This window comes from Lepisosteus platostomus, chromosome 5, assembly GCF_059453375.1.
Source record: "Lepisosteus platostomus isolate fLepPlt1 chromosome 5, fLepPlt1.hap1, whole genome shotgun sequence".
In the NCBI taxonomy this organism is placed as follows: domain Eukaryota; kingdom Metazoa; phylum Chordata; class Actinopteri; order Semionotiformes; family Lepisosteidae; genus Lepisosteus; species Lepisosteus platostomus.
The window spans coordinates 65,072,898-65,093,395 of NC_142615.1; the positions used below are offsets into that span (position 1 = coordinate 65,072,898).

A 20,498-nucleotide genomic window follows, 5' to 3' on the forward strand; every position below is an offset into this window, starting at 1 on the left:
AAAATGTTCAAGTAGATCTTGTCACTCTACTCACGTAATCATCTAAATTAAATCACAGTAGAGTACAGAACACGCAGTGAGGAGCTCACACAGTGAGTACTCTTGAATACGACAAGAGGAAAGGCACACTGCACATCTGCAGAACATCACGTCCGAGTTTACAGTGACAGCAGAGGTTGGAAGCGACGTAGTTTTTTAATACTCGCTCGCTGAACGATCTCTCAAGAAACCTCGGTGGAGATTTAACGGGTGTCTAATAATCACGTTCAAAAAGATGACGATAAGTTTTTTTTTTTAACTAGGTAGCCTTAATGGCAACACGGTGTGAGTAGATCTTAAAGCAGCTGCAGAGTACCCGTAATGGCAACACAGTGCTTTGAGTTCGGCTTTTCTTATTTCTTCTGCAGAACCAGTGGAATCGGAATATACTGATCCGCATAAGAAGCGCTTTCGGTTTCTGATCATTTTTATTGAGCGCTGCTCTAAGTACCACAGGCAAGATGACTGGTGGTCTAAGGCGTTGCGTTCAGGTCGCAGTTAACCCTGGAGACGTTTGTTAAAATCTCACTTCTAATAAAGAGGTCTTTCTCGTTAGAGTAGAAACGATAGAAGCCTTAAGCGGGAAACAAATCACAACATCTCGCATTTCACGTGTTTAATGTTAACTGTCTCAGTGGTTGCCTCGGTGATTGATGGCTCTTCTCCCTCGCAAGGTGACGGCAAACTTCTTCAGAGAGGGAGTCTCCCACGCACGGCTTTTCTTTATCAAGAGCTGAGACAACAGAAACAGACTTCCAACTGACATGAATTACTTCTTGAGCGTTTATGACTGTCTTTAAAAGCTGAGAGCAGGTGAAAAAGTCTTTGGAAATGAGGCAATGACTGCTGACAGTAAACAGAGCTGACGCTCAGCAGCAGACAAGCGCTCCTCGTTAGTACAGTGCTGAGTACCCCCTCTTGTTGCGCTGGAGACTGGGGTACGTTTCTGTGACAGGGCGCTGGTTTAATTTTTTAACAACCTGAGTTCACTTAAAAAAGTATGTACTGTGTACTACGTTTCGGACTAGATAGTGCGGTAGAATATGGAGATCATCTCCAGCTTTGAGCTCAACTGCAACAAGAAGTCATGCTAAATGTAGTATAGTGAGTAGACATCGCCAGACAACAGAACGAGAGAGTAGAAGGCGGGAATATATGGTGTAAGGGCGTGATCTGTGTAGTTAATAAAATAGTTAAAATAATATAAAAACGTCTCTAAATTTAGATACACAACATTTATGGCGACGAGAGATGAGTGCTTGACGGACTCAAAGCGAGCAGAACACTGCAGATTTTAGTATCGGGGCTCCCGTGCAGCGGATTTTCGCCAACCTCCCTGGAGAAAAAGGTACACATTAACAGACTGTAGCTGCCTTAGACGCTTACTTTACACCGCGGAGAAAAGTGGTTTTGGAACGGCATAAATTTAGGCAGAGAACTTAGTCTCAGGACGAATCTGTTGATGCTTTTGTGACTGAACTAAGAGAACTGGCTAAATCTTGTGACTTTGGAGTATTGGAAACTGACATGTTAAGAGATCAACTTGTGGAAAAATGTGCACCTAAGAGACTATAAATTGCTGCAGGAGGAAGGGCTGACTTTAGAAAGAGCTCTTACAGTCGCTAGAATTCATGAAGCAGCTCAAGCAGAATCAAGAATGCTTTCTGACCACAGTGACAAAGTGACACTGAACGGGGCGCTCGCTCAAAATTTACAAACAAAAGCCGAGCAGCAGGACGCAGTCATGCTAGAGAAATAGAAGAACAGGGGACGGCTGGCATTACATGTTACAGGTGCGGACTAACAACGCACAAAGCAGATGAATGCGGAGCGTGAACAGCAAAATGTCTACACTGCAAGAAAACAGGACATTGTGCACAAGTCTGCAGAACATCACGTCCGAGTTTAAGGACAAGTATCCCTTTTATTGTTGTTGCTGCCTCCAGTTTACATTTGGCGATGTAAACCAGATTCAGAAAAAAATAATTTGAACAACCTTATTCCCATGCTTCCTCGAAGGCGCGGTGGCCAAGTGGTAAGGCGTCGGTCTTGTAAACCGAAGAGCGTGGGTTCAAGCCCCACCCGTGCCTGTTTCATTTGTCACCGCTTTCCTTCAGTTTCAAAGTCTTAAAAAAACTCGCAATGTAGGGATCTCAATAGTAAGAGAACATAACTGTCGCCAGTGATTAGTGTTCCTGCATATCCTGCCTTGTTTTTTAGTCGACAAAGCTTATCTCTCTTCACACCCATCTTCCGAATGATCGCCTCAGCATTGGGAAGGAACGTGCGCTTGGTACAGCCCCCGACTCCACGGTCTGATCACAAATAGATCGGGTGAGCTGTCAGTCCAGGTTGGAAGTTACGTTCGTAAGCACTTAAAATCTGATTTAGGAACGAGAAGACCATGCTTTTTTATACGAGTAAACGATAAAATAATATACTGCCTGCAAGACTATGTCAAGTTCAAGTTCAAGTCCAAGTTTATTGTCATTATACTCATACACAGGTATATGGTATAACGAAATGCTATTTAGCTAGCTCTCGGACATAAGTAGTACAAAGAAAAAAACACAGCAACAATACAATTATATAACAGAAGAAAGACAACAGCCGATGTGCATAAAACAACAACAGGCAGTATGCAAAACAACAAAAAGGTAACAGGTTATGTGCAAAAACATGCATCAAAAGAATGAAATAAAGGGATAGAAATGATGGGGAGTGAGCTTTTGACATGTATGGGAGAGGTAGATTTTCAATGTGTGTTTGGGTTTTTGGTAAGAAAGAAGGCACTGTGAGTTTCAGATCATAGGTGAGAGGTGAGGAGAGAGTGAGAGAGGCTGGGAGTTTAATAGTTTGATAGTGCGGGGGTAAAAACTGTTTCTGAGTCTGGTAGTCCGGACCCGAATGCTCCGCTACCGTTTTCCATGTCATGCTAAACGCCACAAATTGTGTTCGTCCAGTCGTATCAATCGTCCTAAAATTACGGAAAATCGGATGCGACTGGTGCAATCAGCACACATTTTTTCAGGATAGTCGAGCGGTTTAAAACAGCAAATTCACAGCTTCGTGTCTTTTAAGCTTTGTGTTTCACTCTCCAAACAGAGGCACGGGTTCAAATCCCACTTCCGACAGTCAGGCGTTTTACCCTGTCTTTTTTTACCTGCCTTTACACTGTTTCAGTCTTATTGTGCTCACTGACAATCACAGTACGAGGAAAACGGAGAAACTGCTTAGCAAAAACAGGGACAGAAAAAAGCTTCGTAAACACGTGAATGTGGTTAGCAGCAGTAAGGTATGCATTCAAACGTTTAAGGCAGATTTATAACAGCAGCAGAAGAAAGGTGCAGCCTTTGTGAGAATTCGCAGGTTTTTATGCTGCTTGGACTTCTTTCAAGCCTATGAAGTGACCCCCGTTTTATTTTCATTTTCAAACTTCAGAACCGAATAACAAAAAGGTTTCATGTGTGACAGCATTCCGTTGCAAATACCGGTTCCACGATGTATTCAGCGACGGGAATTAAATATTTTAGTGCTGGCTCAAATGCGAGGAATTTCAGAAAAACCCGGAAAAGCAACGCTTGCAGTAAATGACAAATTTAAAGCGTGTAGTCAGCATGAACAGAACAATGCAATGCTCTGTAAAAACGATCTGGAGCCGCAATTACTCTTTTATCTCGGGCAGTTCATTCCGATACGATGTTTCCGCAGAATAAATGAAATGCCAACTCCAAACATGTTGTTGCCATTATTGTTACTCCTGCTGCTGTAGTTTTAAGTTTTAATCAGTGGGTATGTAATGTTGTAAAGGGGCTGGACTACTTTGTTCAGTCCAAATTCCATTATGTGAATTTATGCTTTTTTAATATAAGCATTAACAATACAATGCGTGCTCAAAAACCGTTACTTATTAGCTTAAGAAGCGGCAGTGTTTTGACAAAGTGTGGTATTCGAACAGAAAATGCTGAAGTGTTTAATACTTGCTTGTGAGCAGATCTCCCTCGATTTAGACAAACTCTTGTTCGGCCGATGATTTCATATCAAAATCTGAATCAAGTGGAAAGAAAGCTGAATTACGCTGGGTACTGGGTATCACTGTTACGCCATCAGGTCATGCTAGGAGGATTGGGGGATCAAATTGACACAGAGGGACCCAATGTGGGGGCTGAACCCACAGTTCTGAGATTAAGAGATTCTTGCTCTATGGACTGCGCCTATATAACTCTTGTGCTACAGCAGTAATGTTTCTGGGTGTGGATGAACATGACATAATAGGTTGACAGCAGGAACACGTGGCCCACAGGCAGTGACAGTATCGCTATCACATTTGGCTGCAGTATATTGTGTTGAGAGCAGCAATAACGTTCCTGCAGAGATGGGAGTGCCTTTAATACAGCTTTTTTAATCGGACAGAGTAACAGGAACTGACCTAAAGTTTCGGCTGTGGATCCATCTCCACATGGGGGAAAGAGACAGTAAAATTGCGATGAAGAAACAGAAAGATTTGTGCTCGCTGCAAAGTAGGAAAGAGGTGGTCAGACACATAAAACAGCTTGGTGATAATTTGCAGCGACAGTTTTATGTTATTTAGTACACGATTTCTCTTCATGTTCCTTAAGATGTGTAATTTGTATGTTGGTTGTATGAGAACATGTTCTTCTAAAGTCCTGTCAATTGACAGAGGAGAGCTAGCTGGTGCAGTCGAACAAATCCGTGTCATATTTTTAAAATAGTTTAGCTAATGAGCAACGAGAGTATAAATGAATTCTCCCACCCTCCATTCGAAGATAAAACTCCATGTGCGAGTCTAAGTTTCCTTGAAGCTACTGATGTTCGTCATTATTGGACATTCCCGGTGATATTGATTAAGGAGCTCAATTTTTACTTGTTGTAGTTCAACATGTGCAAAACATTCGTATCCCCTGCAAATATCGGCAAGGTCAGTGATATTCTCAACAATATGTGCCATTGCAATTCGTGCAATTCATGCCATACTTTTTCGAAATGTATTCTGACATGCCAGGATCATATTTAAAAAACTGGTGCCTTAAAATTTCTTGGACTTCAGGATTTTGATAGTCTGTTACATTGTCTTTCACACGTCGGTGTCAGAACTGTGAGACATTTTCATAATCGGGGGGAAGGCCGTAGCAATAAGCAGAAAGTGCATTCACCTTTTCTCAGTGTAAATCCGTGTTGTGGTGAGTTTTTAAAATTGGTTTGCGATTTTCTGAAATATATTCCATACAAAAATATAATTTGGACAGTCGCTATTTATTTGGATATTCCCTTTCAGTGAAGATGTCTGCAGTATTCCAGCCGGATTAGTACTGATCGAAGAGAGCCATCTACAGGCGAAAGGCGACATAACATCACAGCAGCACCATTTAAGGTGGAACGAAAAACACGCATAAGAAGCTGGCGAATAAGAAGCCAACTTAAGCCTCGTAGCAGACCCTGGGAGGCACGCTCAAAATAATCATCTTTCCCAGTACTTCAGAGTCATATTTAGATCGCTTTACTGCAATTTTATTTGACTGATGGGAGATGTGAAGCCATCGAACCTGTACTGCGCTTTCACATTGAAATTGAAGCCATTTCTCATGCTTTCTCTCAGTGTCCGGGCTGCAATTGCGTGTAAAGAAGGCGACTTGAAAATGAAACGTGTAATCACTTTACAGAGGGTCTTCACGACGGGGTGCGTCAGCTAGTTCTCCATTATTGTCAGTTTACTGGACTTCTGAAGAAACCTATCTACAATGAAGATACAAACTGCACGGTTTAAGGCACATGAAGATAAATCTGTTTGCTGATTGACTCAAAACATGTCGATACAAATAATCTGCCAGGCTGATTTACTTGTCCGACCACCTCCCTCCGTCCCCCTTTGCTGTTAGCACAATTCTTTCAGTTTCTTTTCTTGTATTTTCCTTGCTATTTTATTGTTCCTTTTCCCCAGGTGGAGATGGATCCACAACCGAAACCGTTTTCACCCTGTGTTTCTGCACCGTCAGTCTGTATGAAGAACAGAAGTTGCACAGCTCCAGTGGCGCAATCGGTCAGCGCGCGGTACTTATACAGCAGTGCACAGCAGAGTCATGCCGAGGTTGTGAGTTCAAGCCTCACCTGGAGCAGTGTCTTTCTCTACTGAGCGCAACTGTCGAGTTTAGATACTCTTAGATATTTGATGGAGATAAATTAACATCAAACGAACAAGTAACGATTTATTTCGAGTCACAATCAAAGAAGGCTCCACAGCTGAAACGTTGTGTTTACCTCTATTTTCAGCATGGAATAAACCTATACTTTTCCATTTGCAGCCCACACATGCTGTGATGCAGCTCCCTACTTAAATTACTATCAGCTGTATACCTCCAGTTGACCTGTACACAAATATATGAGAGGGGTCTACTGAGACGAGAGGAGCACTGAAGACTTGATAAAGCTCTCGCATTAGATTATGTGTTTATGTTGTTCCCCAGATTTGTTTTAATGTTCTTTTTCTTTTGAAGTTGTTGTGTTTGGTTGTTTTTTTATAGTTGCTAGACAACTACAGGGATTTACCTAGGTTCCCGTAAGACTTCTCGTTTTGTGTTTGTTGTGTTTTCGGGTTACAACAATTTTTTTTTTCTATTGATAGGACCCCACGCATTACTGTGGGACTAGTTAACTTTAGTTCATACATTGTACCTGAAATTACCACATAAACTACTACTGTACTCTGTTTTCCTTTTTTTTAAAAAAAGGCAAACCTAATGTTTGTTTCTCCTTGCTTCTGATTGGTAGCTACAACGGGTCAGTTGCAACAAACTGGCTGCTGAAATTTGTCAGCAGCTCTGTAGCAAACCTGTTTTCAATTGCAACAAACCTAAAATAACAACTGCTCCCCATTAGATGTTACTAAAGTAGGAGACTAAGCAGACGAAGTGGAACAATAGATTACATTGGAACTGTCCTGAATGTAGTGGAAATAATATCGTCATTAAGTAATGAACAATTGCTTTCCAGACACTACAATTATTCACAAGGAATTTTATCAATACATATTTTATTAATAAAAGTGTAATATCTTAATAACGAAGTTTAATGTTATCTATATTAGTAGCTGTATTACAGGTAATGCATGCACAGACTTTATTATACTATAATGAATTTTCAGGTATCCCGGGGAGAGAACTGAAATGAAGGAAATACATATTTAAAAGGGGTGTAAGTCTTAAATGTGTTCGTTCACATAGGGGTGTTAATTGAATAGATTTGTTGTAATATTATTTGACTCTACACTTCTGTTTCTCAGGAGACAGCATTAATATCGGGGATTTGCGGATACAGATAATAAGTTGTACTATACAGGCAAATGTATGGTTACCTTAATGAAAAAAACTCTTATCATTAACCTTTTCAACATTATTATTTAAGACAGTCTTTCAGAACAGTATTCTCGTATTAGTGGCTATAGTCTAATGATAACGGTGGTGAAACAGGTGAAATGTGCGGAAAGAATTGGAGATGGAACAGGAGACTCATCCAATCGATAGAAAGCTTGGGTAGGACTGCACAAACACGATGCCAGTACTTAGTAGCGTCATTTAAAAAAATACGTGGTTTAACAATATCAACTGCTCTTCTGTGAGCTCAGCTCCACTACTAGTAATACATTGCCCAAATTTTCAAATTAGATACATGTGTTTTCTACATGTATATAATTGGTACTTTTTTTGTTTTAACTGATTTAAAATATAATCTTTATAAAACAGACAAAGGGTTTATGTGTCGCGCATGAAATTCACACACAAGTAAGGAAAGATATCGCGCTTAGGAAGAAATCCAGAGTGCAGACGCCGGCGATTGAAAACAACCACATACAGCCTGTATGTGCTCTACCACTGAACTAAACTTCTGACAACTACTGTATCTTTATCTGCAGCACTTTCTTTTAGGAAGAGTGAGGAGTCTACAAGCCTAGAAAATAAGACAACTAAGTGAAAGATAAATTTTCACTTCTTGATTAAAGAACATAAAAAACACCTTTCTTCCAGCCAGATTCAAACCAGAGAGAAAAGAGTTCCCAGCTGTTTCCACTATATTCCTCCGCTCTTACAACTGAGTTATCGAAAACACAGGAAGCCCACCTTTTGTCTTACATAAAGCACAATGTAGTGCAGTGGTCCTATTTATTTAAATCCCAGTTCGAAATCAAATCTCATTCCCATAGTCCTGTTTAGTTTGAATTTAAGCAGTTGTAGCAGCAATACTTGGTAATAAGACAGAATTAAGCGTTGCTGTGCTTTCCTAAATGAGGCCCCATCTCACTCTCCATCTCTGTGGTGCAGCCACAGAGAAAGTATTCATGCAGGCTGATTTAAGATATTTTCTTTTGATAAGGGACAGCTCCCAAACAGGGATGCATTTAGATAAGCCTGGCTATCATGATCAATGGTCATCCATTGGCGCCTATCTGTCTAGGGAGTGCCAAATGGACATCTGGACTGCATTCCTAAGTGTCAGGAGTAAGTGACTCGTATCTCACCTTGATCAACCAATCAGGGATTTGCAGGGCGTGGTAACACCACGTGGGTCTCCAATGCCCGCCAAAATCTCAACCAATCAGCACACATCTGTGTCTTGGTTAAAAAGGGAGCGCAAGCTCAGATCGGGGCTCTCCTTGGCCATTTTCGCGCATCCTCAGAGACAATCACATGATAACTGCTGTTGTCTGCACTGGGACTTGGACTTTGTTCTAAGCGCGAGGCCGAGGATCCCATACGTACTCAGAATTCTACCAACGTGAATGCTCCGCTTGATCAACGGCAGCCTACAGTTGGACCCTCGTCGACAACCTGAATAGCTTATTCAGTAGCAGCGCTGGTCCGGGAACGAACCAGCTTCTTCCCGGGCAAAAGAGTGACTTGTGCGGACTCGCGGTCACACTCTGTGCATAGATACTTTCTACTAGCCAGCTGGACTGCTGGTAGATCCCCTCGGAGCAATGACTGCCCTGCGCGTCGCAGTTAGATTCCTCCGCCCGTCCAACTCCGAGCTGCACCTCTACTGGTTGGCCGGTAGCCAGAGGACGCCGGGACAACGCCCATTGGACAACCACTGGAACCAAGGCTGCAACAGAGCCTGTCAGCTGGTTTGGTGTTCGTGCCGGGAAATTCCAAATCCATACACAGTGGATAAGTAAACCCCATGTCCTACATTGCGTCTCGAGAATTCAATTGTACCTCAACACAAGTTGTTATCAATTTAATTCACGAGTATTGCATTTACTTCCGAGTTCAGAGTAACAGTGGGTAATAACGCTGATTAGCGATTTTGTAACCGAACGATATATATTGACATATATTCTCTGTTGTGTATCTCTTTGTGTTTGCATCTCTTCGAGATTATATACCTTGTATATTGATAATCCTCACAGTAAGGTCTGCCGCTTGTATCCAGGCAGACTGGTATATGTTTGGTGCACAATTTATATTAATAACTGTATCTCGTGTATTGAACATGTGTGTGTGCGTTGTTAGTTGTTCTGACGATTGATTTTCTAAAAACCACAGCGAACCACCTCGTGATTACTGCTACATGAATAATTGTCTCAGTAAACCCATCAAACCTGTACACAGCTAAGGAAGAGTAGCTCGGAAAATACCCAACTCAACAAGCGAGCGCATTGGTTGCTCTTGCTCTTAATGCAAGGAGCTGTTTTTTATTTCACATTCATCATTATTATCCAAAAACAGCTGCACAACTGGTCGCATTTGTGATTATGTCACTTCTCTGCAAAACTGGAAACTACTGTAGGTTTATGTAGCGCCAATACATTTAGCTGCTACTCCTGCTGCTACTCCTTCGTCCTGTTTTAAAAAAAAACATAAACAATTTTCTAATGAACAACTCATGAATTATTGCCAGGATCTATATTTAGCGTTTGGTAGTGATAACACTGCAGATATTGATTGAGTAGAAATTCATGATGTATTAACAGCTTTATCTGAAGCGAGAAGTCCTAGAACGCCATCTATGAAGTTTTAGGATTCATACCAAGAAATGCCTTTTATTTCCCACCCCAACTGCTGCTTTGGCATTACACATTATGTGAACATTACCAGTTTTGGTAGCTTCTGGGCACGATTTTTCTAAATTGAAACTTAGTACAAAATTCTTGTAAATCAGGACTAATTTTAATATCAAATGAAATTACTACAGAAGAAAAGGCTTAACTGAAATATGAATAAGACTATGCAAGCCTAAAAAGTAGAACAATTCAATTTCTATAACTTATTTTTAATTTTTTTAGAAATTGGCTCACACACTGGAAAAGACTAACGTTTCTCTTTGTTAGAGTATGTGAATAACAGTTTAACCCCAAATGTTTGTAGTTGTGATTCTGTTAAAATTCAATAAATCGTCTATCAACAGTAAGAAATTATAAAGAAAGAAAAAAAATGTTTTATTACATAAACTATAAGACAATGAAGAGAGTTTACTTCGCTTTTTTTCTTTTGACTTATGCGTTCAGGATCCGAACCCATCTGTGGACGGTTGTGTTTCTTGAATCTCTTGTAATCATCAAAAGTCGTTGTTTTGTGCTTCAGTTTTTTCTCGAGTTGTACCATGGATATTTTATATGATCAATACTTTACATGCTCTTTTGCATTTTTCTTCACATACAGAAAAAGTTCAAGTTGTTCATATCACAGAAGATTGCAATGTGAGTACAGTAATATAAAACACCTGAAGATGCCAGGGATTGAACCCCGGACCTGTGGAGCAGTAAGTGACTTGTAACGCTGACATAAGAAATACTTACATAAAGTGCTTTTACTGACCATATTACAAATCACAGGAAGTAAGGTCTTAAAACATTGGGCAGTAGTGGGATTTAAACCCACGCCCCTGAGAGAGTGGAGCCTAAAATCCAGCATATTAGACAATTCAGCCACACTACCTCTGGCCCCTTCTCCTTTCCTCTCGTTGCTGAGTATAGGTGCCTTCATGCAATTGAGCCAGTTTTGAATCCCAGCCAATACATCTCCAAATCTTTTCAAATGAATCTGTGATCTTGTAGCACATCCTCTGAAAGAAGCAATCGAAATTGGAAACGTCTTCTTCAACACTGAAAAGCTCAATTAGGACGAAGCAGTTGTACACAGGACAGCAGTACCGTATATGTTCTTGATTGATTCAGACTCGTTCTCAGTGGTTCTTGCTCACCAAATAACTTAAAAGCTGAGGAAGAACGCTACGAAAAATACTAATCAAAATACAAAATAATAATCATTATTAACCAGAAACAGCAGAAAAACTGGTCACATCTGTGATTATGTCGCTTCTCTGCTTCAGCAAGGTCAATAAAGGACTCTCTGAAAGTAGTAAAACACTGAAGAACTGCAAAACTGAATTCAAAATCATATTAGGAATTCTGAGTGATGCCTGCTGACATGCAATCCAATACGGATGTTGTCTTTAAATAAGAATTCTCTATGTTTCCCTGCCTTTTCCCTGGAGTGAAACTATTGGATTGAAGGAATTCTTATCATAGGTTTACAAGGTGCCGTTGATATTTGGATAAATCTATGAACTCGTGATTTTTATATACTTTAAATATCGGCCATATGCACAGAATAAAATGACAGTACTAATGATTTTTCCTGAGACGAAGCACAACTTATCTTTCCAAGACAGCTGATAAAGGCAAGCCAGTGGATACTCTAGCAGAACATGGAAAAACGTTCAGCTTTGTAACCAACAAATTCCCCATTTAGATCTGACATGTGAGGTATGCTTTATGATTGCTTGAAGTGAAACCCACAATCTCTTTGGAACTTAGACAAGTTATTTCTGATGGAGCCCTATGCGGAAAGACTTAATCAGCTCTACCCCTGAGGATGACTCGACTCGAAAATGCAGAACATTAACGTTTCACAGATAAAAGGAGCACAACCGACATTAAAATTGAGGGCGCATTGTGATTTGCACTGACTCAAAAGTGATCTTGGTAGACAAACTTCCCTGCTGAAGGTGGAAAAAAGAATTTGTGTTGAGAAGAAGAAACACTTTTTTCTCCCTGCTTTGATGTTAAGCTGATAAAGTAGCTTTTAACACATTGCTCCACTTGGTGGTTGTAACACAAAAACTCTTAGCAGCAGTGGGATTCAAACACACACCTCCAACAAGACTGGAGCCTTAATCCAGCACCTTAGACCACTCAGCCACACTAACCACTGTGTCCTGTCTCTTTGTCTCATTACTTGCCCGGAGGAAGCCGGGTGGCTTTTGCTCTTGTCCAACAGTGGCGTTATGACTATGGAACCGACTGCACCTGCTTTTTCTGAGATGCTTCCCCTCTCATGGTGAGATCTCGAATTCTTAAACACCTCTGGATAAAGTTCTTCTGTGGAGCAGGCTACAGACCTCTGCGTACAGCACCCTTGATGTTGTTTTATTTCTATAGCAGCACCCATCCGGAATTTGTTTTTGTTTTACTTTTTATTTGAACAACAAAATAGATTCAATATAAACAAGAGCACATATAACGTATTAATAGACTCGTGAGGGGCACATAAATAATACAATCAGACTTTATGGAAAAAAAAGTTAAACAAAGTATATTTCCTCAATTACAGGACAGCACAAACAGTTCTTAATGCAGAAATGGAAGCCTGTCTAAATTTTCCTTTCTGTTAAAGACATTTCGGGAATCACTTTTTTTGGGACACTGATTTTTCTCCTTTGGGGAGCTAAAGAAGACTATAGGGTGTGGCACAGTGGTAGTGCAGTTGATTCTAGCTCAGAAAGTTGCGCGTTCAAATTAGGTTGGGGTCAGCTAAGAGTTTTTCACCATCTGCTGGTGCTGAACCCAGACTTCTCACCATGTAGTTGAGTTCTTCTCAATATCTCAGCATCTCCAAAACATCATGTCCAACTTTAGAGACAGCTACATCAGACAATGAAAGTTTGAGACCACTTTATTATTACAGGTTCTAGCAAACCTGAAAGCTAAGGCGTTTCAGGCCACTTTTTTAATTAAAAAAGTGTCTGAAGCCTCTAAATAAAATTAGGCTTTTTTAATTGTGTATGAAATTCACTCCCATGGGCTCTGAAAGGGGAAATATACTGTTGGGATCCTCGCAAGTGAGGTGTCTCTTCTTGTGGTGAAGCACAGTCATACCTGACTTGTCCGGAATGACCCAAGACAGACTTTATCCAGAAGCGACGGCACCACTCCAAGTAGAATGAGAGAGAAACACAGCACGACACGGGGAGTCAAGAGGCTCCCACAATTCACCTTTCCTCACATTACTGATTTCTTCACTAACATTTTGACCGTTTTACAATCACAATGACCGTTTCACATTAAATAAGTTTTTAAACCATCAATATTTAAGAAAAAAAATAGTACATTTTTTTCCAATTATTAAAAAAAACATTAAATGCCTTGATTGCATAAAGTTTCACAGACAGAAGCAGCACGCCAGCACAACCAACATTAAAATGGAGGGCACACTACGATTTGCATTGACTCAAAAGTGATCTCGGCAGACGTCATTCCCTGCATAACGCAAAAGGTGGCAAACCGCATTTGGTTTGAGTGGACGCAAGAAAGTTTTTGTTTTCTGCCTTGATGTCAAGCTGACAAAGTATCTTTAAACACTTTGCTTAGTTTCTCGAGGGACTGCCAAAAAGCAGCTCCCTCCCCTTTGAAGTCAGTTGGAAGAGGGTCGGTTACCACTGTACTGTGTCTCTTTGTCACATTACTTGCTCAGAGAAAGCCAGGTGGCTTTCGCTCTTCTGGTCCGACTTAGTGGCATTACGACTGTGTAACGAACTGCACCTGCTTTTTTTGAGATGCTGCCATTCTCGTAGTGAGATCTAGACTTCTTTAACACCTCTGGATATAGTTCTTAAATGAAACAGGCTTCAGACCTCTGCGTACAGCACCCTTGATGTCATTTTATTTTTACAGCAGCCGCATCCGGAAAGTTGTGTCTTTTACGTTTTATTTGAACAACAAAACTACATACAATACAAACAAGAGCACATATAACGTATCAAGAAAATCTTCAGGGGCACATGCTATAATACAATTACACTCTATGAAAAACGTTTACACGACGTTAATAAAGATAAGGTCCGCACAGCTTGTTCTTACATTTCGAAAGAGTCCGTATATACCCCTTTACGTCTATTTTGAACTGTTCAAACGTAGGACTCTTCCCAGACCATTTCACTTTATACCACATTCCTAAATGAGGATGCATCTCCCGTTTTAGAACTATTTTGGGCGGTATGGCTTATACAACACACCCACAGTATTCTAGTGGTGGACTGCAGATCTGTGCTATAGTTCAGTCGAATTCGAAGGATCCAGCAATCGTACTGGATTTGACTAGGATTCTGAAATGTCACTTGCAAAAGTATTCAGGTTTGCTTGAACCTTTGATAAAAAAAAGTGATCTAATCTGAAACTACCCATTTTACAATCTCTGAGGTAGTTGTCACTAAACTCGGACGTGATGTGGCACACATGTGCCGTGTGCCTTTACTTTTCTAAAAAACTGGTATCGGGAAAAGTTTCTTAATATTTCTTTTGATTAGCATGCAAGAAAATGTGATCATTACCTATGGAATTTCCCGCCAGCGTGGAGCTTGAATTCACAACCTTGAGATTTAGTGTTCAAGAGTCACAGAAGAGGTCGGCCTGGTCTTCAGTTTGCCAACGATAAGCTCCGGCAGTGCTCCTCTGTAAAGCAGCTTGTTTGGATCGGTTATGTGGGACGGCATTTCGATACTAAGATCATTTGCAGTGCACTCAAAAAACATAGATGAAGAAGGTGTCACAGTAAGGTGAACCCAAGGGCGAGGGATGTTCCTGCTTCGTGTACATCTACACCACCTAGCAATACAAACGGGGTGCTAGGGCCCCTCTACATTACCACAGGCTCTGTTTGTCTCCCAGAATCACCAATGCACACACAGACCAGCGACAAGCATTTGTATTGTATAAGTGCCCTTTTTATTTTCCAACTACATTCACATTCACTGTCACCCAAAAACACAACGAAAACAGAATTCACAGCAGCAAAAGGTCCTTCCCAGGGTCAAAATGAATACAGAGGGGCAGCAGTCTTTTCTGTAAAATACATGAGAGAGGTTACTCGATCGTCTCTACTTAGTACCTGTAGTCTCTGATGGCCCACTTTGAGGAGAGGGGTATCGCCCAGTCCTATTTCCCCAGTCTCTGTTCAGGTAACAATAGAAATCCTCTGCGACTATATTACATTCCTCTCAGTTTGAATCGGCTAACTGTGCCAGTTTCCTTGTTCCTCACCTTCAGGTGTTAAAAGTCTCTGTACAGTACCTCTGTTCCAATGCCAATGTCTCTCGTTGTCGTCAGTTACTGAACCAGTAGATCCTTGCCTCCAGGTATTAGAAGTCTCTGCAGAGTTCCTCCGGGGTCTTGCACTCTGCAGCGGGGTCTTGCACCCTGCAGCTTCCTTGTGCTGCCTGTGTCGTCTCCAGGATCCAGTGGGAATCGGGAGCCCCCTCTGTTCTGTCTCAGGTCTTTTTTATCCCTCTCCTTAGCCAATCCCTTTCAGGGGGGTTTCCACTGTCCCTGTCAGAATCAGGTCTGCCCAGTATTTTTCCAGGAGGAAGCTTGTGTTGTTTGAGGAATGTGGGAGTGCTGAGCTAGGTGTCATGGAACCTTATCAGTTCACCCCTTGGTCTGGCTAAAACTGGCTCAGCGACTCCTCACACCTCCAAGTCTCGATACCTAATTGCTCCCTGAACGACTTGGGTTTGACTGTTTTTACTGACTGTTCCTGTATTAATTGGGACAACTGCAGTCACCCCCTTGAGTGAGAGGCAACATTGACACCATCCTGGAATTCAACATAACCTAATCAATCACAGCCTGTTTCTGCCTCAATAACCCACACCCTGTAACACAAATCAACATAACCCAATCAATCCCAGACCGTGACTGCCTCAATGACCCACATCCTGCGACACAAGCTTCACCTGGAGCACAATGGCTGTGTTTTCAGCTACGGAAACTTCCTGTTGACAAGTCGGTGTTTGTGTTGCTTTTTCTGCTCAATGGAGCTGTATTAATGCAGGCACACGTGCTTCCACGGCAAGTTATTTTATTAGTGCTCACAAACCAACACACTGCAGACACCTCTGATACTGTCACTGCTTGTGGACCCCGTGTTCCTGCCGTCAGCCTACTATACCATGTTCATGCACATCTAGAAATATTACTGCTGTAGTACAGGAGCGAAAGACGAAACGAAAGCACACCCAGTTTAAAAAGGCACATCTGTCAACTGCTGAACTTCACAAGGATGGGATTCACACCCACATGTGCAGAGCACAATGGATTAGTAGTCCATCGCCTTACCACCCCACCACCTCATCCCAGAAGTTAGCCTCCTGACATGAGTTAGTACTCAAGATGGTCGTCTTTCCTCTACTCAAGGATCATTTTCCTCTTCCACCTGCGATTTCACCATTTTCCTTGAAGATGTCAAACATAAAAAGCATATTGAGCTCCTTGGACTTGAAATTACCAGATAAAAGCCATTTCTCATCACTTGCTCAGCGAGCAGGCGCAGCGCACACAGAACGCAGGTATCTCAGAGCGGTGTGTCTAAGAGGCTGTAAAAGGATAGTGCTCTGTTGGTGCTGTGGCTTAGCTGGTTAACGTGCATGTCTAGTAAATAAGTTTCTGGGTTCAAATCACCACAGTGCTTTTCTCCTCTCTTGCCATGCAGAGTTGGTCGTTGTGGACAGCAACAGGTGTCTGCCTTAACTTTAATGGAAGTGTTCATTTCTGGAACAACTTTTTTAAAAACAAATTCCACACATATTGTGATAGATAAAATACTAATCTTCCCTGTCAGTGCAGAATAATTAGTGCCAGCTGGCATGAAAACGACAAAAAAAAACATTTTTGTCTTTAGCGTAAAACCTGTGAATGTAGAAGAAAAGATGACGAATGTCAATTTTTATGGCACCGTGAGCTTGTCCTTCAGTCAAACACGTAGGTAATTCAAACACACCCAGAGATGCACTTTGAATTAGCTTTGACCTAAATACTATCTACTCCAGATGTGATTGGGCCTCTTTCCACATCCTGATATATGCAGAGAACACAAGCTTTTGGCACGAGTGAATATAAATGTAAACATAAATACTATTCAATATATCGGAATTTTGTTTACCTGGGGATCCTCAAATCAGGAGTGTAGAAAAGAACACCGTTAAACACCGGGAGTGCAGAACATGATAAAAGTGTTCTTTAAACAAAAAGTGAAAATAGTGAATATGTCTTTCACTTAGATGTTCATTGAATGCTCAGTAAACGATAAAGCAGAGGCTCGTTTTGTGAATTCTCCTCGCATCAGATTGTCTTGCTTCGACCTTTAAATTGTACACTGTGTAGACCCTTCACTCTCCCTAACTCAATTAAAGAGCTGCAGGCAAAAGTGCCTATCAGTTTAGTTCAGTGGTAGAGCACTTGCATCTCGTGTATAAGGCTTTGTTTTCTACTGCCACTCTGGATTTCTTTTTAAATGCAACATCTTATCTGTGATTGTCTTTCATGTGACATCCCCCGTGTGTGAATTTCAGCATGACACATAAAATCGTTTGAGATGCTATTTTTAAAACAGACCAAACGAAAGACCTAGTAGCTAAATACAAGTAGAAAACACATGAATCTAATTGAGAAAATTTGGACTGGAGCGATGTATAGTATTGTAATGGTTGGGGGTTCAGGTGGGCACCCTTGCCATTGCCACTTAAGTCAGCCCCCCACCGTCGGGGACTCAAACCTGCGACCGCCACCATAGCTCAACAGGGACCCAGCCGCTTGAGCTTAGGGACGGACTCCCTTTAGTTCAACAGGCTGGGTCCCTGTTGAGTGATGCCAGAGGTCTGGGTTTGAGTCCCTGACGGTGGGGGACTGACCTGATGTGGCAGTGGCGAGGATGCCCATGTGAACCCTGGAGCGTTACATTGGTGTCAGCAGTGGGATGGGATAGCCCTTTGCTGAGGTTGGTGAGTTAAGCGGGGGAGAGTGTAACGCATACGGCCACCATTGAGTGTGTAAGAGCCGGCTTACCAGAGCGGTGATGTCACTGCCCTTCCCTGTAATAGCAGGGCCACAGCCGCAGGACTGAAGGGAGATTGCTCTTTAGCTCAACAGGCTAGGTCCCTGTTGAGTGATGCAGGAGGCCTGGGTTTGAGTTCCTGGTGGTGGGGGGCTGTTGTGAACACCGGAGTGCTACGGTATTACTAATAGCAGCACAAAGCTCACAGTGGTGGCTTTAGGGTATCAGAGCCAGTGGTGCAATGGATAATGTGTTTGACTTTGGCTCAGAAGATTGCAGGTTTGACTCCTCCCTGGCTCGTTAAGCTTTTAAACTACACTTCTCAGCGTACACAACCCTTCTATCGACTGGATGAGTCTCCCGTTACGTCTCCAATTCTTTCCGCACATTCTGCTTGTTTCACCACCGTTACTGTTGGACCACAGCCACAGAATCGAGGAGAGATACGGTTCCGATAAACTGTCTTAAATAATCATGTTGAAAAAGGTGACAAAGTTTATTTTTCTTTAACATAACCTTACATTTGCCTGTTCAGTTCAAGTTATTTTCTGTACCTGCAAATTCCTCAATTTTTCTGCTGTCTCCTGAGACAGACATGTGTCAAATCACAATAAGTAATACAATCTATTCAGTTAACACCCAGATGTAACAGAACACATTTAAGACTTACACCCCCTTTAAATATGTATTTCCTTCATTTCAGTTTTCTTACCTCCCCAGGATACCTGAAAGTTCACTATCCCATATTAAGGACTGTACATGCATTACCGGTAATACAGCTACTAATAAAGATATACATTAATCTTAATTATTAATAAATTACACTTTTATTAATAAAGACATGTATTCATCAAATTCATTGTGAATAGTTGTGGTGTCTAGAAAACAATTTTAGCTACAGTAAATATTTCAAGCAAGTGGTGCGTATGTTCGTTACTTTGTGACTATATTATTTCCACTACATTCAGAACAGTTCAAATGCGATCGACTGTTCCTCTACTGAACTACATAAACCCTGTGAAGAGGTGGTTTAAGTTAGTCTCCTACATCGGTAACATCTAATGGGCAGCATATGTTATTTTAGGTTTGTTGCAATTGAGAACAGGTTTAGTAGACAAATTTCAGCAGCCACGTTCGTTGCAATGACCCGTTGTAGGGTCATTGCCAATCAGCTGCAAGAAAAAAAAACATCATTTGTGCCTTTATTTAAAAAAAAGAAAACAGAGTAGTAGTTTATGTGGTAATTTCAGGTACAATGTAAGAACTTAAGTTAACTAGTCCCACAGTAATGCGTGGGGTCCTATCAATAGAAAAAAAATACTTGTAACCCAAAAACACAACAACCACGATGCAAGAAGCCTTCCGGGAACCTAGGTAAATCACTGTAGTAGTCTAACGACTACAGAAAATAAAATAAACAAATACTTAAAGGAACAACTTCAAAACAAAAAGAACATTAAAAACAAATCTGGGAAACAACAAAAACAGAATCTAATGCGAGAGCTTTTTCAAGTCTTCGGTACCCCATCGTGCTCCCTTAGTCCCAGCAGACCTCTCGTCTAAGAAGATATCTCTCATCTATCTGTGTAGAGATCAGCTGGGGGTCCACAGCTGATGGGAATTTAAGTAGTGACCTGCGTCAGCTGCAAAGGAAAAAGTATAGGTTTATACCATGCTGAAAGGAGAAGGAAACACAACGTGGACCCTTCTTCGGGTGTGACGTGGAATAAACCTTTACCTGTTCCTTTGATGTTAATTTAGACTGGATCTCCAGCAAACACCTAACAAGCTACAATCCCGTTAGATAAGGTGTTAAGGACGACCTATAAGTAACAGTATCTAAAGTGGACGGTTGCTTTCGGTAGCTAAAGACAGGCCACACTGCTCCAGGTGAGGCTCGAACTCACAACCTCGGCATGACTCCGCTGTGCACTGCTGTATAAGTACCGCGCGCTGACCGATTGCGCCACTGGAGCCACGTAGATCGCTTTCCCTTCACACACTGACGTTGCACAAACACAGGGTGAAAACGATTTCGGCATGTTTTCCGTCTCTCCGTGGGAGAAAGGGACAGTAAAAGAGCGAGGAAACTACAAGGGAAGAAAATGAAAAAATTCTTGAAGCCAGCTCCACAGAAGAACTATATTCTTTACTTCTCCTGCCATTGCAATTTGCGCACAGATTTTTTTTTTCAAAATGTATTAGCCTTGATGGGAAAAAAAAAACTAGACTGTGTGCGCGGTGGCCAAGTGGTAAGGCATCGGTTTCGTAAACCTAAGAGCGCGGGTTCAAACCCCGTCCGTGCCTGGTTTGCGTGCCACGATATACCTTTATCTAAAT

The 20,498-nt window shown here is 41.5% G+C and overlaps 4 non-coding genes across 4 annotated transcripts; 3 read left to right on the forward strand and 1 right to left on the reverse strand.

The window, feature by feature from the left end:
- The first annotated feature begins 2,057 nt into the window (after positions 1–2,057).
- trnat-ugu (transfer RNA threonine (anticodon UGU)) lies at positions 2,058–2,129 on the forward strand. Its single transcript has one exon. It is a non-coding gene; the product is annotated as a tRNA-Thr (tRNA).
- A 3,950-nt stretch (positions 2,130–6,079) lies between these two features.
- On the forward strand, positions 6,080–6,173 carry trnai-uau (transfer RNA isoleucine (anticodon UAU)). Its single transcript has 2 exons — positions 6,080–6,117; positions 6,138–6,173. It is a non-coding gene; the product is annotated as a tRNA-Ile (tRNA).
- Positions 6,174–20,040: 13,867 nt separating this feature from the next.
- On the reverse strand, positions 20,041–20,134 carry trnai-uau (transfer RNA isoleucine (anticodon UAU)). The gene is made up of 2 exons: positions 20,097–20,134; positions 20,041–20,076 (listed from the first exon to the last, which is right to left on the reverse strand). It is a non-coding gene; the product is annotated as a tRNA-Ile (tRNA).
- Positions 20,135–20,393: 259 nt separating this feature from the next.
- On the forward strand, positions 20,394–20,465 carry trnat-cgu (transfer RNA threonine (anticodon CGU)). Its single transcript has one exon. It is a non-coding gene; the product is annotated as a tRNA-Thr (tRNA).
- The last annotated feature ends 33 nt before the right edge of the window (positions 20,466–20,498 follow it).